Source organism: Periplaneta americana, chromosome 2, assembly GCF_040183065.1.
Source record: "Periplaneta americana isolate PAMFEO1 chromosome 2, P.americana_PAMFEO1_priV1, whole genome shotgun sequence".
NCBI classification, from domain to species: domain Eukaryota; kingdom Metazoa; phylum Arthropoda; class Insecta; order Blattodea; family Blattidae; genus Periplaneta; species Periplaneta americana.
The window spans coordinates 14,266,347-14,293,867 of record NC_091118.1 but is presented as its reverse complement, the minus strand read 5'-3'; the positions used below and the strand labels follow the sequence as shown (position 1 = coordinate 14,293,867).

The window sequence follows — 27,521 nt, the reverse complement described above, 5'->3', positions numbered from 1 at the left end:
TAACAGTATGTTAAAATTATTCTCTTGTTAATTTCTCAGGAACCATGGCCAAATTTTATGGTGTAGGAGTTGGTATTACTTGATTGTGGTGTGATGCAATCCTTTATTATTAATTTGGCTAAAAATGTGATATTTACCATCAAATATTAGAAAAAAACTGAAATTTTCACTGTACCAGAAACTTTTGTTACACTCTGTATATTATATCCATTACAATAATACAATAATTACAGCAATAAAAAATAAAATAAACGTAAATTTACTTCTAACTATAAATAAATAGATGCAATAAACCTAGGACTATAAATAAAAACTATGCTTAATAACGCCTAACAATAAGCAAAAGTAAACCTAGCTTATAAGTACTTCTATTTCACCCAACTATTACCAATTTAAGTAATTGCATATCACCTTAATTAATTACATATCATCTTAATTAATTACATATCAACTCAATTAATTACATGACAACTAAGATAATTACACTGCACCTACAATTACATTTTCAGTCTAATCTTCTCAACCTTTCCTTAAATGTATTGATTTCGAGAGGACCACCCTGAAAGATTGCCACAGGTAAGCTGTAATAATAATAATAATAATAATAATAATAATAATAATAATAATAATAATAATAATAATAATAATAATAATAATAATAATAATATCTGGAATTTCGCAGCTACTGCTACCAACTGTTTAAGATTTCTTACTTCAGTAGGTTCTGTTATGGGTTAATCCACATTTATTTTTTCGCTCACGAACACACTTCAGGAAAAGTTCTCCTACTGATACACAAGTTTGTTAAAATGTTTGTGCCTAGTAGATTTCGATTCTTTTTATCATCATCATCATCATCATCATCATCATATTACGTTATTTATATAGTCCTACAATGATAAATGCAAACAAGACGAAGACAACGATTATCGGAAAAAAAATATAGAAGGTAAACTTGCGAATTCTAAATGAGGCAGTAGAGCAAGTGGACGGCTTCAAATACTTGGGGTGTACTATAAGCAGTAACATGAGCTGCTGCCAGGAAATGAAAAGGAGAATATCAATGGCAAAGAAAGCTTTTAATAGAAAAAGGAACATCTTCTGCGGACCTCTGGAAAAATAACTAAGGAAGAGACTAGTGAAGTGCTTTGTATGGAGTGCCGCATTGTATGAGGCAGAAACATGGACATTACGACGAAGTGAAGAGAAGCGAATAGAAGCATTTGAACTGTGGATACGTAGAAGAATGGAGTGTGTAAAATGTACAGACAGAATAAGAAATGAAGCTGTGTTGGAAAGAGTAGGTGAAGAAAGGATGATGCTGAAACTGATCAGAGAGAGAAAAAGGAAATTGGCTGGGTCACTGGCTGAGAAGAAACTGCCTACTGAAGGATGCACTGGAAGGAATGGTGAACGGCAGAAAAGTTCGAGACAGTAGAAGGTATCAGATGATAGACAACATTAAGATATATGGATCATATGCGGAGACTAAAAGGTGAAAATTAGGAAAGAATGGAGAATGCTGGGTTTGCGGTGAAAGACCTGCCCTTGAGCAGAACAATATGAATGAACGTATAGTTTATCTTTTCTTTGGTTTTCTATGCGGTCTGTCGCCAGTATACTTTTACCTGCGATAAACATAGGATTTTTCCGTAAGTAGAACACCTGTCCAGTTGTTGACAGACTATCAACTGACTTAAGTTACCGTGGGACTTTATTACGAGTGGTTTTCTGGTTAAATTATTTGGAACAAAGTGGCCTTGCGTGATTGTAAAAGGTAAACGCATTAAATAAAATTCGTGTCAGCTGCAAAATGCATTTCTGTAGTGTTTTCTTTAACGTTCAGTTTCATGTTCTCGTTTTAACGAGACCCGATGGCCTGTAGTCGCGGTAGTGCTGGCTGCATACGTGTGAACGCTTCTCCGACCCGAGTTACACACTCATTGTGTGAAACAAGGTCAGGGCCACCCGCTAGTGGGCGCAACGACCTCTGGTCTACGTGGGAAGAAAGAATTTCAATTTCGTTGCAGGAATTGACTCTCACTTTCTTTGTCCTGTTCGAGGCACGATCTGCAGACCCTTCCAATAATAATAATAATAATAATAATAATAATAATAATAATAATAATAATAATAATAATAATACGCAAAAATATGTAACTAAAACAGTTATATTTATTTTGAATCTCCCAAACAAAAAGTTATCATTCGTATCCATGGAAACTGGCACAAATGAATGAAGAAAAAACAGATATCTGGAGTTTGTCCACGACATTATACAAACGTAAATGGACTTTATTTCAACCCTAGATATAATAATAATAATAATAATAATAATAATAATAATAATAATAATACGCAAAAATATGTAACTAAAACCGTTATACTTATTTTGAATCTCCCAAACAAAAAGTTATCATTCGTATCCATGGAAACTGGCACAAATGAATGAAGAAAAAACAGATATATCAGGAATTTGTCCATGACATTATACAAACGTAAATGGACTTTATTTCAACCCTAGATATAATAATAATAATAATAATAATAATAATAATAATAATAATAATACGAAAAAATATTTAACTAAAACCGTTATATTTATTTTGAATCTCCCAAACAAAAAGTTATCATTCGTATCCATGGAAACTGGCACAAATGAATGAAGAAAAAACAGATATATCAGGAATTTGTCCATGACATTATACAAACGTAAATGGACTTTATTTCAACCCTAGATATAATAATAATAATAATAATAATAATAATAATAATAATAATAATAATAATAATACGCAAAAATATGCAACTAAAACCGTTATATTTATTTTGAATCTCCCAAACAAAAAGTTATCATTCGTATCCATGGAAACACGCAAATGAATGCAGAAAAAGCAGAGATAAGAGTTTGTCCATAATATTGCAAACATAAATAGAGGTTTGTCATATTATCACAGTTTAGTATATACAGCCACGAAGCTTGAGTTGTGAGGATGCTAGGAACAATTGACTGTGCCGGTACTGTTCCGCATTACCTCTAATGAGGCGATATTAGCGATCCTAGTGGTTAGCAACTATCTATGGATGCATACTTATTACGTATTGAGCTTCGTGACTTTATATACTAGACTGTCATATTATTATGAAAAATGTTACATTTTTTTTTTCGACAATAATAATTGTTCTGACCATCTACACGTAACAATGAATAGCCTGAAGCACAAGAATAATATTATCGTCAAAATTACGCAGTAGTTAAAACTGTTAAAGTCCTTTAAATTATGTTAATGCCAATTTTATTAACACCATATTCAGACAAAACATAATATAGCCTATGTAAGCATATGTATATAAAACAGATATTTACATTAAAGAAAGTATTAGGGTCATGCTAAGTTCGAAGTAAATGTACACTCTGTGCATTAAGTAAATTACAACATTGTGTTTTCCCGTTAATTGAAATGTAAGCCTAGCAGAAATTAAAAAAAAAAAATTCCAATGAATACGTTAGCTAGAAACAATCACATTGTTCACAATAGGGGAAAAGAACCGAGTACCGCGGCAGCAGAGTATTGTGGCGATTCTATCAGCCGTGGATTCAGGCCTACCAACCGGAACATCGGCGCACTCTATCGGAAACTGCTCGAAGTAAGAGGAACACACTCTACGATAGTCGAATTACGCAATAACGACATTTTCACAGAACTCCGTTGATCGTGGCAGCACTTGTACGTCCATGTTTATCCGGCGAAACAAAAGACATCCTGAAATCACAGCACACAAGACTGTAGAATACCAGGAATAACAACAATGACCGTGTTATAATCTGTGATTTTACGTTATGGACATAATAAAATCAATTAAAACTTCGTTAAATTTAAGAGTTATGAATATGATTTTAACTTTAGCTTCTCAGAATTTAGTTATCTCGCTATTTCGCACTCAAATATAATATATTGTTTAAAATGAGGTTATGAAACAGTAAAAAGTTGGGATACTAAATCTAATTTTACTGCGGAAGCCGAATTTTTACGAATTAATTAATTTCACTCATAAAGGAAAGTTCTAACGTGGAAATGCGATATCTCAACAAAAGTGTACTAACACACATCTAGGCTTGGGAGGAATAGAGCACCAACAATTCCCCCCCCCCCACAAAAAAACCCTGTCGCACGTTTACTAGAAGTCAGCGTGGCTTAACAGACAACAATGTGTATTAATACGCGAAAGATGGGTATTTAATTCTATTCGAATCTATGTACGTTGGGCTGCAAAAGAAATGCTGATACCAAATTATACCGTTTTCCGAAAATTTTAGCAAACATGGCGAGGTGAAGAGCTATTTTCCTGAGATTTGGTTTTAAAAACATGTAAATTCGACTTTTATAAAATGTTCACGTTATTATTTAATATGAATTGATTTTAAATTATTCATATACTTTTATTTTACAATATTAATAAGACTACTACACGAAAATATTGAAACTGTAGTTTCTATGGTATTCCACGGCCTTCCTTACTATCCATGGATGCTGTCATTGTTACAATCTATACATACGGCCAGTTACGTTTCACATTTTATTATAAATACATATACAGAACTGAAAACTGAATCTAATTGGAACAATTCACTACACATTTCTCCTCTGCATGGAATAAAAACTTTTTAGAAAATTCAGGCCAATATTTCAAATCGATAGCGACTTCGACTCGGAACTGAGGACGTAGCTGCAACAAGGGCCCATAACCCAAAATGCTGTTCTGAGATATATAGAGTTCAAATTTTTAAAAACAGTACAGGGCATATAAAATATATTAAAATAAACAGGTTTATCAGCATTACTGTTCAACATTTCTCAACGAAACTTTGTGGGTATAAGAAAGAAACTACGGAGAATCGATTTATGCATTCTCCGGAAAAAGGGCCTATGGGGCTATCCTCAATTTCTTTTGCAGCCTAGTGTACTTGCATGTTAATGAGTGATTCAAAAGGTATTTATGAAATGCTGAGTGATGACGTTATTTGGAGTATTTCTTTTAGTTGGTTATTTAACGACGCTGTATCAACTACGAGGTTATTTAGCGTCGATGATATTGATGATAGCGATATGGTATCTGGCGAGATGAGGCCGAAGATTCGCCATAGATTACCTGGCATTCACCCTATGGCTGGGGAAAACCTCGGAAAAAACTCAACAAGGTAATCAGCCCAAGCGGGGATCGAACCCGTGCCCGAGCGCAACTTCAGACAGGCAGGCAAGCGCCTTAACCGACTGAGCCACCCCGGTGGCTGTTATTTGGAGTAAACAATGTAAATAAACAAATATATTATTTGGAATAGTTCCGAAATAATTACAGTTGAAACATTACAACATATGACGTCAATTGTCGCGCATAGCAGCCTTTCTTTTAAAAGTTGAATAGGCACAGAAATTCGAAACTCGATCCTAGCGCTTAGGGGAGAGTCGGGTAGTATCGGACATCGGGTAGTATCGGACAGTGCGTTTCTTTCACCTACCACCATATGGTAGTACCTGAATGACATGGTTACGTTTCTCTATGCGACATCACAGAAACGTAACCATGTCAATCAGGTGCTATCATCGTGTGGTAGATGAAAGAAACTCACTGTCCGATATTACCCGATGTCCGATACTACCCGACTCTCCCCTACTAATCTACGTACAGTAATTATCCGTTACAGCATGCCGACTTGTTTTTAAGAAGCTTGAAACTTACGTTCAATAGAGAAACCAGACAATTTTTTTAATATCAGTCTATTTTGAGCCTACTCTCTTCAAATCCCTACACTTTGGTATGAATTTAATTAAAATTCAGTTTCCTTTCCGCGGCCTTCATTTCATACTTCATACGTAACTAGCGCCGTTCTATATAGACTACTTCTTTAGTCGTACAGTAGCGCTGGGTAATCTAAGGCCCCAGGCGCTTACGTCTCTACTTACAGAAAGACTAGATCATTTTATGAGCAAATTATTTTAATAAATTTAATTTAACATCGCCGTGTGGTTTGTATAACTATACCTCATAAGAACCGAAAACGATATTTGAAAATATTCCATAGGAATACAACATCATACCTCTTTTATTGCCTCAGTCCCCCGTGAATGGAATTCTCTACCTCAGAAGATTAGGGGCTGCCAGACAATAACCACTTTCAAGAAAAGGTTAAAACGATTTCTTACGGGCACAGTCAAATTGAAGTTATAATTGTGATCGAGTTTAATAATTTAATTTAATTTAGGTATTATTATTATTATTATTATTATTATTATTACATAATTATTTTATTGGTGTTGTGAAGATGAAAAGAATTGTCATTGTATTATATTATGTATTATATTGTCTTGTATTGTAGTATTGTATTGCTTTGAATTGTATTGTATTAATTATGTTATATTCACAGCATTGTAGTAATTTTCTATCATACTGGTTGAGTGGAAGAGAAGGCCGAATGGCCTTAACTCTGCCAGTTAAAATAAACCATTATTATTATTATTATTATTATTATTATTATTATTATTATTATTATTATTATTATTGGTGGCCGGGTAGCGCAGTTGGTAGAGCAGCTGGCTACGGACTGGAAGGTCCTGGGTTCGATCCCAGGTGGTGACAAGATTTTTTTCTCGTTGCCAAACTTTCAGAACGACCCCGAGGTTCACTCAGCCTCCTATAAAATTGAGTACCGGGTCTTTCCCGGGGGTAAAAGGCGGTCAGAGCGTGGTGCCGACCATACCACCTCATACTAGTGCCGAGGTCATGGAAAGCATGGGGCTCTACCTCCTTGCCCCCCAAGTGCCTTCATGGCATGTTACGGGGATACCTTTTTATTATTATTATTATTATTATTATTATTATTATTATTATTATTATTATTATTATTCTTGTTGTTGAGTGTTAAAACGGATCAGAAATGACAGATGACGCAGAAGGTAAAGAGGAACAGCTTTCGTATCGATGGTTGCTCAGTTTTTCCGCTAGGTGCGCTTATAGGTTCAGTCCCATAAGCATTATTGAAGTTATGAAAGGAAGTAACCAAGAATGTTTTAAAAATGAATTCACTCGTAGTAATTTATTATAAAGCCGTAAATAAGGTTAAAATTTGGATTTCCACTTTCCCTCAAAGAATTATTGAATATTATCAATTTAAGAGGTTCTGGCTGATATGTAGGCCTATTATCAGACAGTACATCTCACTTGACGATATGTATCAGAGGAAGAACAATTGTTTGTATGCATCTGAAGTCTGATTAGTGGTATATGTAGCTAGTCAGCGATGTATGCAATGGAGGGGGAAAGGAACTGGCCACCCTACTCCATTATCTCCTGGCCTACTTGCCTCATAAGTGGTGCCTTGTTGGTATCACTTGTGAGGTTCAGACCCATCTTCGGACAATTGACTAAACAGACATCAATTTAATAATTTCAAGGGAAAAATTGTTCCAGGGCCGGGTATCGAACCCGGAACCTTTAAATGAGCTCGCCAACGCTCTACAGACTGAGTTAACCAGGAACTATACCAGATCCCGGCAACCAACGGGGGGTAGGGGGTACTTTGTGCCCACCTTCTCCAAAATTTGTATTTTGAATTCGTAATTGATATATTAAAAATATGAAAATATTATTTATTGTCAGTTATGAATCCCTCTGTCTTATTGTGTTATTGTTTAATCGTTTTCACGGATAATTTTACTAAAATATGAAAATATGACAATGTGAACAAAAAATATCTTCCCTTGTTGAAGTAATCATTCGAAAATATACAACGACATTTCAATTTTTTTCTTTTATTGTAGTACATACTATTTTCCGATTACAAAAATGTTAAAAAAAATCTTTCAAAATTATATATTTCAGTAATGGTCATAAAATACCCCTCCGTTGGTACTGCACATCACTTGAAATACTTTTGTATTATAGAGTTAATATGACATCACTTTCACACATTTATTAACAATGTAACAGTATGAAGTTATACAAAATTTTGTGGGACAGGAAGATGAAACTCCATACTTTACAATAACTAGCAGTTTTAATTTTTAATACATAATACCACACTTGTATGGAATAGGCCCTGGAATGACCATCTGTCTTCAATTTTAATCCATATTTCTGAGAATAATGTGAAAACTGTTGAATATACTTAAAAAAACAAAAAGCTGTCGTGATTCTCGTAATAGAATCGCACAATTGAGTGCATGTATATTAATGTTACTGCTAATATTTCGCATACGCATTAATGTAACCAAGGTAACAAGATGCTCTTCATACTTAAAAACAAAAAGCTGTCGTGATTCTGGTAATTAGAATCGCAATGAGTGCATGTATATTAATGTTACTACCGATATTTTGTATATGCATTAATGTAACCAAGGTAACAAGATGCTCTTCATATTAAAAACAAAAAGCTGTCGTGATTCTGGTAATAGAAACGCACCGAGTGCATGTATATTAATGTTACTGCCAATATTTCGCATATGCATTAATGTAACCAAGGTAACGAGATGCTCTTCTCTTGTTCTCAAATCTCGCGCTGCCAAAATTAATCTAATCTGGCTACATCTTCATATCGGATGAAAAATGCGACTGGGCCGTCTCTGTCACACACAGTAGCAATCACTGAAGTGGTGTGCGGCGTGTCATAACGTAATGAATTCTTTGTGCAGCGTCTTGGAGCTCGCACAATGCAGCCGGGTCACGTCGATAATCTGTTCTGAGGCGTTTGCCAAGCCTCCACCCGGAATCACCCCACTTCTGCATTGCAAAGTAACTTGTCATCTGCAGAGATTTAACAACGTCCGAGTACGTTCAGTTGCTGCCAATATTTCGCGCTTCAACTGCTAAAAGCCATAATTCTCATATTAGGTATAAACCTCTGAAAATATACAGGGTGTACCTTAAGTAATGTAATTTCAGGGGGTTGTTCTTTAAGATATTTTAAACAAAACTTTTAATACAATTTTGCTCGTTTTTGCCTCCATTTCGAGATAAAAATTGTTTACATGAAACATTTCATTACGTGTTTTGGGAAAGCCATTGATTTAATTCCCAATATTATCAAGGAAATTTTATTAGTTTTAACACGAGTTTCAGGAAACCAGAAAAATTTTATTTTTTTATCCAATTTAATAAACCCTATTTCATCCTGAGGTATATTAGGGTTATAGTTGGCATCAAAATACATATTTTATAACCAATAAATAGTAAAATTATAATATAAAATTGTGATCACAGTTACAATTTACATGAATTACATAAATGCACCTTAATGAAAGAATTAAGTTCATATTAGGTATAAACCTCTGAAAATATACAGGGTGTACCGTAAGTAATGTAATTTCAGGGGGTTGTTCTTTAAGATATTTTAAACAAAAACTTTTAATACAATTTTGCTCGTTTTTGCCTCCATTTCGAGATAAATATTGTTTATATGTAACATTTCACTATATGTTTTGGGAAAGCAATTGATTTAATTCCCAATATTATCAAGTAATTTTTATTAGTTTTAACACAAGTTTGAGGAAACCAAAAAAATTTGAATTTTTTATCCAATTTAATAAACCCTATTTCACCCTGAAGTATATTAGGGTTATAGTTGGCATCAAAATACGTATTTTATAACCAATAAACAATAGTAAAATTATAATATAAAATTGTGATCACAGTTACAATTCACATGAATTATGTAAATGCACCTTAATGAAAGAATGGCTCCTGTTAAAGATTAATGAGATGTTTGAGGAATAATCAATGCAAGAGATATACAAGAATGTCTAACCGTTTCAGGGTAAATACACAACCTTAAAAATATAATCAATAGTACATTAATATAACAAAGTTTGACTTTCACTTTCAAATTAATACTTAATTCATGAAAAATTTGAATTTATGGTTTTTTTTTTTCGACAAAAGCTACATCAAAGGAGGGAAATTTTCCTTTGCTTCACTGGCTTCTGAGAGATGTATATTATAGTGACTAATTCAACCTAATATGATGAATTTGCGATATTGGCCAATAACGTTTCAAAACCGCCTTATAATCAACCAATCACAGTTGTGCTTCTTATCTTATAAGACGCCTCGTACAATATTGGACATATAATCGTATCAGTATGCAGTGATTTATTATATAATATACGTATAATTAATAAAAATGACAGTCACGCCAATGCAACATCACAAACTCTATCTGCAGATAAGTAAACAGAATCATAAAGGGATCGTAGAGAAATTACGAAATCATACCCATCCCACTGCGCTTGCCTGCCGATCTGAAGTTGCGCTCGGGCGTGGGTTCGATCCCCGCTTGGGCTGATTACCTGGTTGGGTTTTTTCCGAGGTTTTCCCCAACCGTAAGGTGAATGCCAGGTAATCTATGGCGAATCCTCTGCCTCATCTCGCTATCACCAATCTCATCGACGCTAAATAACCCAGTAGTTGATACAGAGTCGTTAAATAACCAACTAAAAACCCGAACTCATTTTTATGTATAGAACTACCACACAAAGTGTCGGAACATTTTAGGAACACCCTGTACATCACCCCTATTATTATGTACTTCTCTTTGTACCGATCTATCATTCACGTTTATTACGTACTTCCATTTGTACCAATCTGTCATTGACTGAAGGCTGTTCGTTAACATAAATAAAATAAAAACTGAATGGAGACTATTCATAATGGCTGTGTTAATGGAGAGAGACTTCAAAGCGAGATATAATCAAAGCCTCCTCACACCCCACACTCAGTGTGGATTATAGCAGGTATGAAAGCTTTATCTTATCTGCACAAAGAGCGAACCTGCAGGATCGTTAAACCTTCTAATCATCCCTGCCAGTGTGTGACAAGGTCTTGACGTCAAACTCCATGGTTACGAAACATCTGCAGTATGCTTATTTTATGGACATTTCCAAAGTCATATTTTATTAAAGATTATGGGTACCAGTACTTCCAGTCTATAACGGTAGATGGTTCTTTTACTTTTAAGGCTGACGTGTTCATTTTTAATTGCAGCCGGTTAAAATTATGCCTAATTGAGTTGTTGGGAGAAAAAAATTAATTCTTGTAGTTTTACGAGTAAATTCATCTGGTAATGATGTATATTAGATGAAATATAATAATTTTAGTACTAGTCTGTTTGTGTACAGCGATTTCTACTAAACTATTGGACGGATTTTGTTCATATTCAGTATCTACGAGTCAATTTATCAGGGAATGATGTACATGAAATATAATAATTTTAGTACTAGTCTGTCTGTGTACAGCGATTTCTACTAAACTATTGGACGGATTTTGTTCATATTCGGCATCTACGAGTCAACTTATCAGGGAATGATGTATATGAACTATAATAATTTTAGTACTAGTCTGTTTGTGTACAGCGATTTCTACTACACTATTGGACGGATTTTGTTCGTATTCAGTATCTACGAGTCAATTTATAAGGGAATGACGTACATAAAATATAATAATTTTAGTACTAGTCTGTCTGTGTACAGCGATTTCTACTAAACTATTGGACGGATTTTGTTCATATTCAGTATCTACGAGTCAATTCATCAGGGAATGATGTACACGAAATATAAAAGTTTTTAAGTTTAGAACGGTTCTCTCTACATCATGTTGATCCGTAAATAATATCATTAATTTAAGGGGGTTATTCTTTGAAATATTTCAAACAAAAAAGTTTAATACAATTTTGTTATTTTTGCTTCGTTTTGGAAATTAAAATTGTTTTATATGAAACACTTAATAGAGTGTTTTAAGAAAACCATTGATTTAATTTCCAATTTGCTCAGTCAATTTAAGACACCAGTGTATTATGATAAATGATTAGAAGAATTTTAATTTTGTCCTTTAATTGTGCAGAAATTTTATCAGAACGAATGTAACTTTTCATTCTGCAAAGGAATTTTACAAAGTTACATTTGTTCGGATGAATTTTCTGCATATTTAAAGGCAAAGCTAAAATTCTTTCATCATTTATTATCACAATACACTAATGTCTTAAATTTACTCAGCATATTGGGAATTAAATCAATGGCTTTCCCAAAAAATGCTATGAAATATTTCAAATAACATTATTATTTTTATCTCGAAAACTGAACAAACACGAGCAAAATTATATTAAACTTTTCGGTTCGAAATATCTCAAAGAATAACCCTCTGAAATTATAGATTTTGAGAAACCCTGTAAGTCAGACATGAATATTGAGTCATATTCTATTTTTTAAATATTCTTTTGCATACAAAAATATTCGTTATGTTTTTTTTACAAACATTTCCCCATTTCAAATATTGCAATATTCTTAACTCGAGCGTTTCTTTTAAACAGTTTTTTTTTGTGTTTCCCCTAAACTTTGTATTCCGTGACTTAAGAGGTTTCTAAAAAAAAATGGATTCAATTATCACGAAGGTCGAATTTGAGGCCAGACAACAATTTGGTAATTTAACTGATTCGATAAAATCATTTATTTTGCTGAAGGCCTCGATAAGACTTATTACAAGAGCTTAAGGAGCTGTTTCGTTATCTGGAATTAAATTATTGGTTAATATATTACATCATCTCCATTACACACAACCTATTACAACATTGAGATCGTCGATAAATATTTTGTCTGAAGTAAACAAAGATTATCTACAAAACTGTGTTTTTACCAGTAAATAAGATAACAGTTTATCTTTCTGTAGAGCCAAGATTTCAGGTTAAAATAGCAGAAATGTCTGCTAGAGAGGAGGCAAGGTTAAATGTACAAAATCTGCTTATATTAAAGTCTTAGAACAGGCCTGCACGATTATGTGCAAATATTAATTGAAATCCAAAATAAACTTAATTCTACTGTAAGTTCCAAGATCTCGTCTTAATTGGAAATAAGTTTAAAGTTATCACAAATTCCTTCAACACCAATTGAAACAGTGTCATACGATTTACAGCTCGAACTTATTGATCTTCAGTGTTGCCTAAGGGCTAACGATCGTTTGAATAATACTACTAGCCTGTTTGAGTTTTACAAGACTAAACATTAGCAATAATATCCACGACTACACAGGCTGGCTGTGAAAATGATTGCTATGTTTGGCTCAACATTTACATTTGTGAGAAACTGTTTTCTATAATCAACTTTAATAAAGGCAGACATCGAACATCTGTAACTCAGAGCGTATTCCGAATCTCACCGGTGAGCAATCCAATGGCATCACGGTGTTCCGAATTCCACCGATGACATCATTGATGCTCCACCGGTGTCGCACCGGTGCCATCAGCTTGCAGTGGTGGTGGCAGGCTCCATCAGCCGCCATCAGTGAATCTGATTGGTTCTTGTATAGGGCGGGAATTAGCAGACGAATGACATCATGCACTGTTGTGTCATGGCGGTGTGTTCTGCTGTATTGTTTGTAATGAGCACAACGTAAAAACAATATGTTAATGGCTTATGAGCGAACATGTCAACGGACCAGTTATTACTACCGGTTCAAGAAATAAGTTGTTTATGAGCTCTTTTCTTTGAACGAGATGACAGTATGGAAATTTCGCAAAATTTTGCTAGAGTAGCACAGATAACCACTTACACAGTCGCCATGATAGCATCGATTCTTCCAGCAGTTTTGTTCCTTATTTTCGTTGCAACGTGACGTCGTTGATGCCACCGGACCGGTGAGATTCGGAATACGCTGTCATGTTTCATTACGATCAGTACTGTTCCTTTCAGCTGCCAACAGCTTAATACTCAGTTTTGATGTACTGATAAATAAAAATATAACAAAATGATGTTTTATATGTAAATAGCTATAGAATTTCTATTATTTACGTAAAATAAATATATTTTGTACGAGATCACCCCTTCTTCCAGTTCACCCTGTTACTGAGCGCAGCCAATATCTGCATTTCGCTCGCGAGCTGTGAGCCGACTCTTAGAGCGCAAACCTTGTGCAGGTCTGCCTTAAAATACGCATTTGTGTAGACTTGCAATAATTGAAAGATATAAAATCTAATATTTGACGTTATTCGACGTTAATCATGGAATCAAAGCTCCCTAATTAATTTTTACTTAGAATTCCTACCCGAATACAAAGTTTCAAAAGTATTTTACACAAATCAAAAGAAATCTTCGTGAGTTCACCGATAATAAAGAGTGCGTCAGAAAGAACGGATGGATTTCAAACTATCGATACGCAACGAGGAGAGAGATATAGTGAGGGGGACCACGACTGTTGGGTCAGCCATAGAATGCAATTTCAGTTGAGAACATGGTGTTGGTCTGGTGTACAACGTGCTTTCATCGTAGAGACATTTTTGAAAAATGAAGAGTCTGTGATCGCCACTCAGGACTCATTTCGACATCGGATGTCACGCTAGGATTCCAACTCGGAATATAATTTTGCGGTGGGTGGCTTCATTTCGTATCACAGGTTCAACATTAAAGAAGAAATCACCTGGACGAAATTCTATTGCACTGAGATTGTCAGAGGCTACGGTAAGATCTCGCGCCCTGCGACTTCTTTCTTTAGGACCATTTGAAGGCGTAAGTTTGTAAACATCGATCACATACACTGGACGAACTGAAGACAGCGATTCGTGAAGAAATCGTGGCAATTGCACCAGCTATGACTGTGAAAGTGATGGCGAACATCAGAAAACTCCTCGATGCCTGTATTGAAAGCCAAGGACATCATATGGATAATGTTGTTTTCCATAAATAAACTGCATGTATTGGTGAATATGTTGATAACAATAAATTTTTGATTTGATGAATCTTTACAATTTTCTTGCCATGTGAAATCCATCCGTTCTTTCTGACGCACCCTGTATATCGGAGTCTGATAACGTTAACTGAAGTTACACTGTCCGACACGGACCTTCATAGTGAATTTTAACAGAATCTTAACAACTAGAGACACTGAATTAGGTTAATTCACAGCAACGATCAACTCTAGCTAGACTAGGAAATCATGATAGGTTCTATGCATTTGAATAACCCACAACACAATATGAGTCTAGGTTTTCATCACATATGTTGACATAACATCCTAACATCTGAAGATGATACAATAAGAGTATCGAAAACGTTGATGTAAACTAATAACATTAAGATAAGCAAAGGTGGAAAATAAAATTGTTATAGTTAAATAATATAAGCTTATCGGTATCACCAAAAATTGAAACTAGTTAACTGAAGTTCTACGAGTGTATTATGTCCAAAAAATTCTCGTCACTGTGCAGAAAGCTACGGTAAACTGGAGCATAAAACATAATATGCAAAAACTATGTTGAGCATTCTACAGTGCAAGTAATCTTCATAGACACCTATATTTGGCACTAACGCCCGAATACCACGGCGAAACTACAGACTGGAAAACAAAATAAAAGATCAAAATCTCATTCAGTCAACTGTTCGATAAACCGAGATATTGATTTGATATGGAATCAAACCACGGCCTCCCCGATATCGGTAATGTAATTGCAGACATCCAGTTGACCAGAGATTCTGTTACATTTTACTGCACAGAATCGATCAATTATTCACTGTCGTCATGGAGAATTAGAACAATTTTCCACGCAATTACAAGTTCATTATTGTCGCTCCACCACTATACCGGGTGCTCCAATTAACTCACAGCCTAAAATGTGAAGTGAAAACATACTCGAGCGCATTATCATGGTATCACGTAAATATATAATGAAGAAGGCAAATTTTCTCTGTAGCTATTAACGTGGCATATCAACGCCATCATTAATTTCTTAAAGGAGACTTTGTCAAAAACTGACGGAAACAATGAAATTAAAAGACATATTCGTTAATTTTATGAGTATCAGATTTTTGTGAGCAATTATTCGTTGTCAGATGTCATTTTTTGTAGTTGAAACAACAATGTACAAAGTTTTTTCTGTTTCCCGGAGAGAAAAAAAGAAAACTGGTGAACGAGGTGGCCATAAAATGTTATACTCTGCTACACTAAATTATGTGGAAAACTTTTCATTTCTCGAATTTTTTAACATTTAATGATTTCGTACCGACTGCATCCTTGAGACGAGTCCGAGGAGTATCAATGAAATAACCTGACATTAGCTTTACAGTTGCGACTATAAAAAAACAAGTAATGAGTTTTAACATAACTACAACGATACCACGCTGGTAGTTCTATTATACAAATGTAAAGTAGTGAACATTATTAAAACCAATCAAAAGCTACCTTGACGTCATCAGAAATCTCAACCATGCAGAAAATTTATTTTGTTATTTATATGCACGTTTAAGAAAAACACAGACGGTGTTGCATAAAAAAAATTAAAGAAACCATTTCAGTTGACGAAAGGTACTGGACCACACGGTATAGAAACTTAGAGAAGGCATTTTTATGACTAAAATTACTGGACCACCCTGTATATTTTGAAGATTTGATTAGAATTTCTAAAAATCAATCTTGTCTTCTCAAGGCATTATCATTATCATTATTATTATTACTATTATTATTATTATTATTATTATTATTATTATTATTATTACAATTTGGCAGACATAGAAATTTAAGAACGTGTGAAAGAATCGATCAAGAAGATGATAAAAATAGTACTGAAAGAATTTATGACCAAACAAGCTTAAATTCATCCGGTATCGAAACTTAAAGAAGGCATTTTTATATGTGTAAAGTTATTGGAACACCCCTTATATTTTAAAGGTTTAATTAGAATTGCTAAATCAAACTTGTTCCCTCGAATTATTATTATTATTATTACTACTTCTTTAACTATCACTATCTAAAATGTGCCGACATATAAATTTAAGAACGCGAGAAAGAAATGATCAAGAAAATGATAGTAATACCATTAAAACAATTTATGGTGATACAAACTTAAGGTCACCGGGTATAGAAAATTAAAGAAGGTACTTTTGGATTAGAATAGTGAAGTTATTGGGCCACCTGTTATATTTCAAAGATTTAATTATTAGAAATGGTAAATTGAACTTGTCCCCTGAAGTAATTATGTATTATTATTATTATTATTATTATTATTATTATTATTATTATTATTTGTTTAATCAACTGTCCAAAGACAGGTTCGAATCTCATAAGTAACATCAATAAAGCATCACTAATGAAGCAACTAAGCCATGAGATAATCGAGTAGGGTGGTTAGTTTCTTTATTGCCAATATTATACTATATTATTATTATTATTATTATTATTATTATTATTATTATTATTATTATAACTTATCTCTCAGACGTGGTCACCATGAAAGTTTAGGAACTTGTGAAAGAATCTATCAAGAATATTTTGTCTATACCTGTGGAATAACGGCTAGTGCGTCTGGCCGCGAAACCAAGTGGCCCAGATTTGATTCCCGATCGGGGCAAGTTACCTGGATGAGGTTTTTTCCTTAACTCAATATGAGCAAATGCTGGGTAACTTTCAGTGCTGGACTCATTTCACTGGTATTATCACCTTCATCTAATTCAGACGCTAAATAATCTAAACTGTTGATAAAGCGTCGTAAAATAACCTACTAAAATAAAATAAAAAGACGATGTTAACAATACCACGGAAACAATTGATGACCGACCATGCTTAAGAATTTTTCTCTATTCAATAAGTTTTCTTTTTTTCCTTTCTTTTATTTCGGCTCAGCGGTAATTTATTCTTGGTTGTTAGGTGCTGTATAAAAAGAAACCTTTGTTTTCTAATGACATGTATAGCCCAAACTTCCTTCACGCACGAATTCCAGTTTACGATCCTCCAACGCTTGCAAGACGCCAACGATGTTTTCTCACAAGTTTCGAGTTCTCAGAGTCTGTCCTTAACTCCACACACATCGAATTTGAACTAAGGAATAAAAAATACTATGAATTCTCTCAGATACGTCTATATAAAAAGGAAGAGTTTATTATCAAACATTTATTATGGGAATATTCAATACATTTTTCAAGGTCTGTAAATTTCGTTTCTATAAGCCAACGTCTGCAGTCAAACAGAGCCATTAAATAAACCGTAGAGAAGCAAGCAGTACACATCGCGACGCAATACAGGCGAGGCCTCATTAAGGGTACCATCACGAAGCCAGCAACTTCCTTATTACTAGTTCGTATGCAAGACCTCATTGACCGGAATTGCGAACCACACACAATTCGCATTTTTCCCCAATGTCTTACGATCCCCTTGCTACAATTTCAGTGCCTCCACTTCAATTTCATTTAGTGTATGCATCGCGCTTCAATTTCATTCAATGTGTTGGGCCCGCTTCAATTTCAGTGTCCCAGCTTTAATTCAATGTGTTTGGCCCGCTTCAATTTCACTCAGTGTCTGTCCCAGCTTCAATTTCACTCAATGTCTGTCCTAGTTTAATTTCATTCAGTGTGTGTTCCGCTTCAATTTCATTAAGTGTGTGTGTCCCAGCTTCAATTTCACTCGGTGTGTATCCCAGCTTCAATTTCATTAAGTGTGTGTGTCCCAGCTTCAATTTCACTCAGCTTCAATTTCATTCAGTGTGTGTATCCTAGCTTCAATTTCATTCAGTGTGTGTGTCCCAGCTTCAATTTCATTCAGTGTGTGTATCCCAGCTTCAATTTCATTCAGTGTGTGTATCCCAGCTTCAATTTCATTCAGTGTGTGTATCCTAGCTTCAATTTCATTCAGTGTGTGTATCCTAGCTTCAATTTCATTCAGTGTGTGTCCCAGCTTCAATTTCACTCAGTGTGTATCCTAGCTTCAATTTCATTCAGTGTGTGTCCCGCTTCAATTTCACTCAGTGTGTGTCCCAGCTTGAATTTCACTCAGTGTGTGTCCCAGCTTCAATTTCACTCAGTGTATATCCTAGCTTCAATTTCATTCAGAGTGTGTCCCGCTTCAATTTCACTCAGTGTGTATCCTAGCTTCAATTTCATTCAGTGTGTGTATCCTAGCTTCAATTTCATTCAGTGTGTGTATCCTAGCTTCAATTTCATTCAGTGTGTGTCCCAGCTTCAATTTCACTCAGTGTGTATCCTAGCTTCAATTTCATTCAGTGTGTGTCCCGCTTCAATTTCACTGTGTGTATCCTAGCTTCAATTTCATTCAGTGTGTCCCAGCTTCAATTCCACTCAGTGTGTGTCCCAGCTTCAATTTCACTCAGTGTGTATCCTAGCTTCAATTTCATTCAGTGTGTGTCCCGCTTCAATTTCACTCAGTGTGTATCCTAGCTTCAATTTCATTCAGTGTGTGTCCCGCTTCAATTTCATTCAGTGTGTGTCCCAGCTTCAATTTCATTCAGTGTGTGTCCCAGCTTCAATTTCACTCAGTGTGTATCCTAGCTTCAATTTCATTCAGTGTGTGTCCCGCTTCAATTTCACTGTGTGTATCCTAGCTTCAATTTCATTCAGTGTGTGTCCCAGCTTCAATTTCACTCAGTGTGTGTCCCAGCTTCAATTTCACTCAGTGTGTATCCTAGCTTCAATTTCATTCAGTGTGTGTCCCGCTTCAATTTCACTCAGTGTGTATCCTAGCTTTAATTTCATTCAGTGTGTGTCCCGCTTCAATTTCATTCAGTGTGTGTCCCAGCTTCAATTTCATTCAGTGTGTGTCCCAGCTTCAATTTCACTCAGTGTGTATCCTAGCTTCAATTTCATTCAGTGTGTGTCCCGCTTCAATTTCACTGTGTGTATCCTAGCTTCAATTTCATTCAGTGTGTGTGTCCCAGCTTCAATTTCATTCAGTGTGTGTATCCCAGCTTCAATTTCATTCAGTGTGTGTCCCAGCTTCAATTTCACTCGGCGTGTATCCTAGCTTCAATTTCATTCGGTGTGTATCCTAGCTTCAATTTCATTCAGTGTGTGTTCCGCTTCAATTTCATTCAGTGTGTGTGTCCCAGCTTCAATTTCACTCTGTGTGTATCCTAGCTTCAATTTCATTCAGTATGTGTATCCCTGCTTCAATTTCATTCAGTGTGTGTTCCGCTTCAATTTCATTCAGTGTGTGTGTCCCAGCTTCAATTTCATTCAGTGTGTATCCTAGCTTCAATTTCATTCAGTGTGTGTATCCCAGCTTCAATTTCATTCAGTGTGTGTCCCAGCTTCAATTTCACTCGGTGTGTATCCTAGCTTCAATTTCATTCAGTGTGTGTGTCCCAGCTTCAATTTCACTCGGTGTGTATCCTAGCTTCAATTTCATTCAGTATGTGTATCCCTGCTTCAATTTCATTCAGTGTGTGTTCCGCTTCAATTTCATTCAGTGTGTGTGTCCCAGCTTCAATTTCACTCAGTGTGTATCCTAGCTTCAATTTCATTAAATGTGTGTCCCAGCTTCAATTTCACTCAGTGTGTATCCTAGCTTCAATTTCATTAAGTGTGTGTCCCAGCTTCAATTTCACTCAGTGTGTGTGTCCCAGCTTCAATTTCACTGTGTGTCTCCCAGCTTTAATTTCATTCAATGTGTGTCCCGCTTCAATTTCATTCAATGTGTGTCCCGCTTCAATTTCGTTCAATGTCTGTCTCGCTTCAATTTCATGTGTGTGTCCCGCTTCAATTTCATTCAATGTGTGTTTCAGCTTCAATTTCATTCAATGTGTTTTTCCTAGCATTAATTTCTTTCAGTGAATGAGTGACAGCAAGCTTGAATTTCATTCATAGAAAGTGACTGTCTCTCAACTTTAATTTCATTCAGTATGTTTGCCTGTTTCTGAATCAATTAATTTTCATTCAGTGTCTGAACAGCTCAAATGAAGTGGACGTGATATTTTAATAGTCTAAAATTATTTAATAATTACATAATTTATCATTCACTGAACAGTATACATCTGGGGGATCTTTCCGAAGTAATAGTATTCTTGCGCGGAAACATTACGATGCTTAGAGTAAGTGACTACAAATCTGGAATGTAAGTATGAGAATATTCGCGTTCACGTAAAAAAAAATTGAAAAATTAATGTAATACAAACCTATCTTAGCCTAAGCTAGTTATAGAAAATTAGCTTACTTTCAGTTGCCTTAATTCCATAGACAATGTGACACCGAACGCAACTGTATGATCTAGAAAATATAGATCTATTGAAGATTAAGCCTTCAGTCTGTAGAATTGAAGATATCTCACATTGCAATCGAAAGCTGAGATTTCCTTTAGCATAAAGGAGAATAGGAATAAAGTTGAGGAACGTTGCTAGGCAACTGTAAAACGAGTTCAACATGGTCTGAGTGACAAACCGGTTTATGAATGTTACTATAGGAGATCTCTGAACATATTACAGTCAAAAGCACTCGATGGAACATCACGGATAATATTAACATATCTAGAAATCCTGACAAATGAAAACGCAGGTCTTTCAGAGTGGACAGCATATGAGTCAATGGAGGAATAGTTGAAGTAGAACAGCAAGAACTACCCGGTCGACCGCTTTCAAGAACGTGATGAGTCAATAAGACAACTTCTCTGTCCCAGGTACAACCGGTTCTCCAAGAGGTGTACTAAAGATAGCAAGGCAATAAAAAAGGAAAGGTCTACAGAACACGCATTCTAAAAAGTCGTGTCCATGCCCTTCAATCTGAAGCCACGCTTCCAAACCATACAGCCAGCGTTAACAAAAGAATGCATTTCGAAGGACTTCTTTATATCTACGAATTTCTACCTTAAGTATTTCGTTACGTAATTCATTTCTTGTAACCACGTGGCGATACAACTATTTGAAGATTAAATATCTCCATTCCCTTTCAATACAAGTCCATTTTCATTTTGTTTCTACTGAAGTAGTGTGTGTTCAATTCCAAGTACCTAGTTGGGTTCCCCCCCCCCCCGAGGTTTTTCTCACCGTAAAGCGAATGTCACGTAATCTATGGAGAGTCCTCTGCCTCAACTCGCTATCACCCATTCTATCGACGCTAAATAACCCAGTAGTTGATACAGCGTCGTTAAATAACTAAAAAAATTCAAGTAGGCCTATATGTTATTAAATTTGTGCCCAATTATACAATTACCAGCCGGCCAAAGGCCTAACATCCACATGCCTCAGCAGAGGTATACGATCATCCAACCAGAACGGAAGTATCGTGTGGTTTGGCATTAAAGTTAGTTTTCGTTAATTGATTTCGCTACCCGTAGGAGTTCTTTTACATGCCAGTAAATCTACTGACATGAGCCTGTCGCATTTAAATTCGTCATCGACCTGGGCCGGGATCGAACACGCAACCTCGAGCACAGAAGGCCAGCACTATACAGACTACGCTACCGAGGTCGATAATTAAAAATTCAGATTTTTTTTTCAAGTCGTGGTAGAAGCAAAATGTGTACACAATAAACTGTCATGGTTATCAATAGTAGGTCTAATAGACAAAACATAACACGAAATTTGAATGTCGAAAATTTAATGTTAATAGTGTTCACTTGCCATGGATGAAAACGCCTCGTCTTTAATATTCAGTTACATGTTACAAAATGTAGTTAAGTATGCATTATCGAACTGTATTCATTCCGAAATGAAAATTCAAATAATACATTACAAACCTTGTGAAACTGGCACTGAGGTAGTCGGTGATTTTTAAAGTGAAAATCGTTGAATTTTCAAGTTTTCTTAATGGAGGTGCGGTCGATCGTACTTATATGCAAGACCTAACAGAAGTCTAACCAACCAAATCTAAACTGTTACAGATTCGTATGTGCAATGTGTGTAAGCTGAGTATTAAGGAAACTACCTAAACGCTAGTTCAGCTACAGATTTAAATCTGTGCTAAAGAGTTAGGCGAATTCATAGACCTATAGGAACTCTTGGTAATTTAGGCATTTTTCCAGAAGTCTTGGGGACTAAGAAGGCATAAACGTTTCAGATTGAAGACAATTCATTACCATAGAATGATTATAAGAACTAACAACTACAAATTCATTTTCCGTGGTTGATAAATTCACTCTCTTGATAGGCGATAATTGAACTTCTTGAAACACTGTGTTATGTGAATATTTATAGATTCAAAATTCGAAGTTCTGAATTTTCAACTACCAGCTTAAACTGGTTTTCAAATGTTGTGAAGTGTCACAGCTAGGATAATTATTAAAAATTCAGCTTCATTAATAAAGTTATAGAAAAAAATAAAAAAAGAACACAAGTTAAAATTCAACATAAAAAAATATTGTGTGTTATCACACTAACTTTCTATCGATGACAATGTCACACGTCTTAATTGATGATAATAAAGTTTTAAAAAATGTAGTGTTAAGTAGGCATTATTGAACTGTAGCGGATTCAAAATTCAAATTTTGAACTATAGATGAAGTTAGAGAGTTCAATTTCTGCGAATTTTCTCCGGCAATTATTGTAGAATCATTTCGGTGTTTTCGAAATCAAGAAAGTAAATTCATCGCCAAGATAACCACGCGTAACACAAAATTCAATATTTAAAATTCAACAATAGAAAATGTTAATGCAACACTTTCACTCTTAATGCATTAACGTCACACATTTAATAAGACATTTCTTTTAACTAAAGCCAGTTATGTGATGTTAGAACAGAAATTTAGTGCATGTAAATTAGAACCTCTATGAACTACGAACTCAGAGATGTTGGTGTACGAATTTTCGAAGTTCACCGGTGATTGTTAGAAAACCCGAAGTCTCAGAAATTGAAAGGGATTGTTGAATAATCTGAAGTCTGAGAAATTGAACTCTAAAAGGCAATTGTTGTAAAATCAGATAAAGAAATTCTGTACACTAACCACTGCAATAGCATTCACACGAGGTTAGTACCACGCAACACGAAATTCAATGTCGAAAATTCAACATCGACAGTTATAATGAAACACTTCCACTTTTAATGTAATGATGGCAACACACGATCATTGCCCAAGATATCTTATCGGTAGAGATAGAAGTTTTATTGAAATAGTACCACATTGGGTATGTGTACCGGTAACTGAAACAGGTTTAGTTCACTGGTGATTGTTGGAAAACCCGAAGTCAGAGAAATTGAAAGCGATTGTTGAATAATCCGAAGTTTGATAAATTGAACTCTAATGAACAAATATTGTAAAATCAGATAAAGAAATTCTGTACACTACTAACCATTGCAATAGCATTCACACGGGTTAGTACCACGAAACACGAAATTCAATGTCGAAAATTCAACATCAACAGTTATAATGAAACACTTCCACTTTGAGTGTATGATGGCAACACACGATAATTGCCCAAGATATCTTATCGGTAGAGATAGAAGTTTTATTTGAAATAGTACCACATTGGGTATGTGTACCGGTAACTGAAACAGGTTTATTTCACTGGTGATTGTTGGAAAACCCGAAGTCTGAGAAATTGAAATCGATTGTTGAATAATCCGAAGTCTGAGAAATTGAACTTGAAAGCGATTGTTGAATAATCCGAAGTCTGAGAAATTGAACTCCAAAAGGCAATTGTTGTAAAATCAGATAAAGAAATTCTGTACACTAACCATTGCAATAGCATTCACACGAGGTTAGTACCACGGAACACGAAATTCAATGTCGAAAATTCAACAACGACAGTTTTAATGAAACACTTCCACTTTGAGTGTATGATGGCAACACACGATAATTGCCCAAGATATCTTATCGGTAGAGATAGAAGTTTTTATGAAATAGTACCACCTTGGGTATGTGTACCGGTAACTGAAACAGGTTTAGTTCACTGGTGATTGTTGGAAAACCTGAAGTCTGAGAAATTCAAAGCGATTGTTGAATAAGCCGAAGTTTGAGAAATTGAACTCTAAAGGGCAATTATTGTAAAATCAGATAAAGAAATTCTGTACACTAACCATTGCAATACCATTCACGAATTCAAATTGTCAACAATCGACTTCACATTGCTGGTGTTCGAATTTTCGAAGTGTCACCGGCGATGTAAAGAAAAATCTAATATTTTCGAAGCCCGAAGAACCGGATGATTGCAGATAAACAGAAAGTCGGTACACAGCTTACCGAAAGAAAAGCCTGATGTGACAACTCTTGAGGTTAATAAAGTGAACTTAAGTTTAAGCACAGACACTGGCAAGATGCACAAGTAGAGGTGAGAGCGCAGGACTCACCTAATTCAAGTCCGGAGTAGATCCTCACTGCTGTCCCACTTGCTGTAAGCTGCGGTCCTCTCGCAGGAGTGAGTGGAATAGATACACCCAGAGAGTGCCTGCTGCAGCACCGTGTGACGTAACGGCCGCTCTCCCGGTAACATGCCGAGCCCGCCAATCACGATCCACAACCCGGCCGGGCCTCAGCGGAACAACCGCGCAAGTAGCATCGCCAGCAGCCTCCCACCCCTTCCCCGTCACGAAATTTGTTCATCCGGTCATAATGGACGTTGCATCTGTCTACACACCATCGGAATTAAAGGCACAGGATTTCTTTTTTATCTGTTTACACCGAGTCGTGGAGGTATTTCTTATTTAAACCACTTGACTACGAGAAACGCTGGGATGCTGTCGAAGTCCCTTCGACATAAAGCTTTCCAATTACATCTTTTTAAGGACTTTCTGCTAACTTATCGATTGACATGAAGAAATAGGTTTTTAAAGAAAAATTGTCACTGAAATCCTGGTTCCGAATAATTTTACATACGTAAATACTTCTGTAATGGATTTTTTTAGTGGGTTATTTTATGATGCTTAATCAACTGCTATGATCATGGGTGGGCAACTCGTGCTCTCAAAGTGTCAACACAATCTCAGTGCAGGTAGAACGGACTCTGTACTAGCTGTACTGTCTGTGTGCGGTTCTTTCAAGACACAAGTCTTCAGTAAGTGGCGGCTCGTTTTAAGTGAAAAACAATATAATTCCCAGATCATTTCCCTTTAGTTACGAGCAAAAATAGAACTTTTTTATTAGGAAGCGAGGTAAAGCTTGTATTCTATTACACTTTCTTACGCATGACATTTTATGTTACAAATAAACAGTGAAGGTTTTACTGCATCTGCTTTAGAACAGCTAAAGGTAAAAATCAGATGTCAACAAGGTGAGACTGATATCAAATATCATTAGCACGTTGTGCGTGCGAGTTACAGAATTGCACGACATATAATCGACTAGCTAAGAACATTTATGGATAAATTTGAAATGTGGTAGTATCATGTAGAACATAGACAACTTCACTTTCTTTGACTATAAACTATCTTGAAGAGTGATAAGAAAATCTTCTTATCAAATGTAAGATCCTACTTCAAGATCTACAACAGAATTCACTGGTAGGTTTGGAGGAACAGTGACAATTAACAAGAAATCTAAATTTTTCTGAAATCTTTTTGGCTTACGCCGAAAGAAAGAAGTGTAAAAACTCTCAAAGTAAAGAAAGAGCTCAGAAGTAAGCTTATTTCATCTGCCGTGACATGTAAAAAATACTTCCTTGAATTTGTTATTGTTTGCGAATACAGACTATTAGACTACCTTTCTGAGAACAGAGGAATACTCTTTAATGTATAAAGACTTGTAAATTCCAGCGTTCTACGTTTCAAATAAGACATATAATAAGAAATATTAACAAATAGTGTAATAATAAATAAGTGTTGCAGCTATATTTGTTGTATCTTGAAAAGGTTGCATTCAGTTTGTGTTTCCAGTACTAAACTAATTTACAAAGCTAGAAAATAATATAATTTTGTTTCTGAAATTCAAATCATGGAATAGATATCACGACCACCTGCATGAGCCGCCAGAGCGCACCGTGGCTTTTGCAGCGAAACTACAAACAACTTGTAACTGTTGCAGCTGGCTCCTTCTGTCTTTCTCTCTTTCAAGGTCTTTTAGCACTTTGGGAGCACGAGTTGCCCATCCATGGCTATGATTATTGAGTATACAGGTTGTCCCATTTATCTTGTAGCACCTATTGTAACTTTTTTGTTTGGATAGGTACTGGAATTTTTGTTTTTGAGCGTTATGTTAGAACGAGGGGCTAACATGAGTGTAGAGATTTGGTGCATGTAACAACATTACGGTACAAGAAACACGTGACGTCATCAATTTTTCAAATAGCACTACGTACTTTAATGTCCACACTGTGGAGTAACGGTCAGCGCGTCTGGCCGCGAAACCAGGTAGCCCAGGTACGAATCCCGGTCGGGGCAAGTTACCTGGTTGAGGTTTTTTTCCGGGGTTTTCCCTCAACCCAATACGATCAAATGCTGGGTAACTTTCGGACCTGGACCCCGGACTCATTTCACCGGCATTACCACCGTCATTTCATTCAGACGCTAAATAACCTATATGTTGATACAGCGTCGTAAAATAACCCAATAAAATAAAGCATACTTTAATCATGTTATATTGATTACACATATTAAGACGAGTTCAAAAATGTATCACAATGTCATCTTCCCAATCAGTAAAAATAAAACGAAACAAAAACGTACTTCCAATGTGATAATGTTATGCTTTGAGAGTCACAGAAGATGTTCCAAATGGTGACCATTCATATTAATGCACATTCGAAGGCGTTCCCCGAAATACTGTATGACTGCCCGGCACGTTGCTGGATGAATGGACACACAAGCCTGTCGAATGCGTTGCTGCATGTCGTCTAGTGTTGTCAA

At 35.6% G+C, this 27,521-nt stretch overlaps 1 protein-coding gene across 5 annotated transcripts in view; it reads right to left on the bottom strand.

Annotated features, from left to right (window-relative positions):
• Positions 1-27,521, bottom strand: part of LOC138713786 (arginine kinase) — a 436,319-nt gene that overhangs the window by 131,210 nt on the left and 277,588 nt on the right. The window contains exon 1 of one of the 5 annotated variants that reach the window (XM_069846242.1): positions 25,032-25,450. The exons of 3 other annotated variants lie outside the window; for them this stretch is intronic. The gene's annotated coding sequence lies outside the window, so the exon portion shown is untranslated. Of the gene's footprint in view, positions 1-24,924; positions 24,950-25,031; positions 25,451-27,521 lie in introns of those variants that run through there. One more of the 5 variants, XM_069846250.1, reaches the window with a different exon arrangement.